This window comes from Dacryopinax primogenitus (assembly GCF_000292625.1).
Source record: "Dacryopinax primogenitus strain DJM-731 SS1 chromosome Unknown DACRYscaffold_6, whole genome shotgun sequence".
Taxonomy (NCBI): domain Eukaryota; kingdom Fungi; phylum Basidiomycota; class Dacrymycetes; order Dacrymycetales; family Dacrymycetaceae; genus Dacryopinax; species Dacryopinax primogenitus.
Window position 1 is genome coordinate 1,127,401 of NW_024467203.1, and position 2,988 is coordinate 1,130,388.

Sequence of the window (2,988 nt, forward strand, 5' to 3'; positions counted from 1 at the left end):
TGCATGCTGTATGAGATCTCAAATTTCAATATCCACTCCTTGAGGGTATTGATTCAGAGGCCCCATGAAGAAACAAAACCTTGTGATGAGACATTATGGAGGATCAGATCTCAGGTGGGTTCCTAGGAGACATAATGTCAGGGCACCAGCTCATTGGTTGGTCAAGAGACATGACTAAGCCTTTATGACATGGAAGTAGCTGGTATACCTTGGCATGTGCTGGAACCTGCTGGAAGGATTGGATGGTCAGGTGACCTGCTGTGCATGGCTGTGCATGACCTCATATGACCTCATCCTTGGTCATATGACCTGATCACCTGACTAGGCTGAGTAAGCAAGATGTTCTAGCAGGTTCCACCACAGAGGTATAAATATAAGGCCTACTCTGCCTGGGACTGTCTCTTCAGACTTGGTCTCTTAGGATCATCCACAGGTACCTATACTGTAGATAGGTCTTAGTCATCAGGTCTACTCCACTTCCTTGTTGCCTGCTTAGACTCTTGGCACTCTTAGGTGAGCAGACTTAGTCAGCCTGTGTTGCCCTAACACATAAGGAGCTTTGACCTCATCTGAATATCTAGTATCTCCCCATCTAAGACATCACTCTTATGCTTCTTAGCATGCAAACTTAGCGACTTGATGAGATTGATGGCAAAGGTGAGAAAGGGCGACAGAGTGCTTTCAACAATCACTCGAATTTCATTAGCTGAATGGACTGAGGGCAGTTTGGGGCTCAATTGTATGAATGGTGTCCAAGATTCTCCTCCTAAGTTGGAGGTGGGCACCATGTGTCCATGATCAACAGTCATGATAGATCTGCTTACTTCAAGCTCAGAGGCAGAAGACAACCTAATAAGTACTAAGGTGCCAAAGAGCACAAGTGCATGGATTTGCCTTGACCATGGTGCATTCCACGTGTACCAGAAGCAGTTGGAATGGACTTGAAAACAATCAGTGAGGCTGGTGCAAGTGTGGATCATGTTTCTCCCCAATGATGTTGCTTGATGACAGTGTATTTGACACTTAGCACATTGTAGCCACTCAGTCACAGCACAAATATATTCCTGGACCTCTGCACATGCACCTCCCTTTGGACTGGACCTCACCAGCTCTCAGCAAGTTATACTTGAACCTCACTGGAACACCCCTGCCTGTCACCCATTCTTCTCAGATTGGTGTGGCTGACCTCAACTCTGGGCACCATCTGCTCATACAGCCCACAGATGGGTGCCTTGCAAATGCAGCAGCACATTCTCCAGTGGTGATGGCACTCTCACTGGATATAAGCATTGGTTCCCAGGACCATCTCCCAGTCTCAGGTCCTCTGACAAATGTTTGATTGCCAACTATGTGTGAAAGTCTCTGTATCACTACACATCCAACCTTGGGGATGCTGCTGACCAAGCTGATGTCTTTGCCATCTGTGGAGCATATGGCCCAAAATGATGTGGATAGCACTCCGGACCACCCATCTCTATCCCCCCTGCTGCCTAAGTTGGCCTCAGACCTGTTTCCAGAGCAACCTCAGCAATTGAAATCTGACATGCTGTTGGTAAAAGGCTTGTCATCATCATTTCTTGCCACCAAGGTACTGGATACCTCATTGTGTGGCATAACCCTGCAGTTGTCCATCAAAGCCCCATTCATAATGCCTACTTCTGGATTCACAGTAGAAGCAATACACTCAGTGGATAATACATTGTGGGATGAGGGCCAGGCTCACATTTTGAAGTTGGTGGACAGCAGAGAGAATGTCTTTTTCACAGGGCCAGCTTGTAAATACAACCTCCCACTCCTGAAGAAACCTGACCTCATGAGGCTTTACAGGCAGTGGAACATCAGCAGTACTCTGTGAAATAGTACGACAATGCTGCATATGTGCTAGAGAAAACTGGGAAACTGTTGCTGTCACTGCCACTACCAACTTTGCAGTGCTTCTCCTCAGTGGACAAACAATCCACAAATGGGCGGGCATTGGCACAGGACATGACAAGTTCACTGTGCTATGCAATTGGATTATCCATGATCCTGAGGTTCTTGGGCATTGGAAAAATACCCAGATTCTTATTCTTGATGAAGGTAAGAACTGGGAATGTCAGGAGAGCAATAATCCCAGGATTCTGACTTGTATTCTCTAGTGTACATGTTATCAGCTCATATGCTAGATTCTCTCAAAAAGCTTGCCTGTAGGTTGTGCAGAAGCCACATTCCTTTCAGCAGTTTGCAAGTAGGACATTCTAAAAGGGTGTTTTGACTTGGTCAGTTGATGTACTTTGGAAGTTAGTCTTCTCTGGTGATTTCCATCAGCTTCCACCTGTGAATGATGACTATGATGATGACAAGAGTATGGTCCATGAGCCATACACTTTCCAAGCACAGTGCTGGACACATTGCTTTCCTCATGAATATACTCTGACTCATATTTATCATCAGAAAGAACCAGGTGATATTCTTGTTCTGGCAGATGTTTCAGATCAATGATTAATGTCTGACAGAATTGCTCAACTTGCTGAAGGATGTATGAGATGCCAATTTATCAGACCCTACCAGAGCAATATTCGCTGGTCTCACTCAGCTAAAGGCATACCCAAAAGGCATCTGCCTGATCCAAGTGTAGTTAAACTGTGGAGGAATAAGAGGCTTTGCTGATGCATGTGGCAGTTTCACACATTGCTTAGACACACAGAGAGCCAATGCCAAACTTGTTGAAGCCTTACCTGGGCCTGACATAACTTATCTGGCAACTGATGAACACTGCAGGAAGGATATCTCAATGAAGCGGATGGAGAAGCTTGTTGCCAAGGAGCAAACATTTTCTTGATTGTCACTCAAGCTCAGAGCACCTGTGATGCTTCCATGCAATATGCCTGAAGATAAGGAACTGGTGAAAAGCCACCATGGCAAGGTGCTCAGTTTTGCTACCATGTTTTAATGGAAGAGTAGGTGTCAGGGCACCAGCTCATTGCTTGGTCAAGAGACATGACTAAG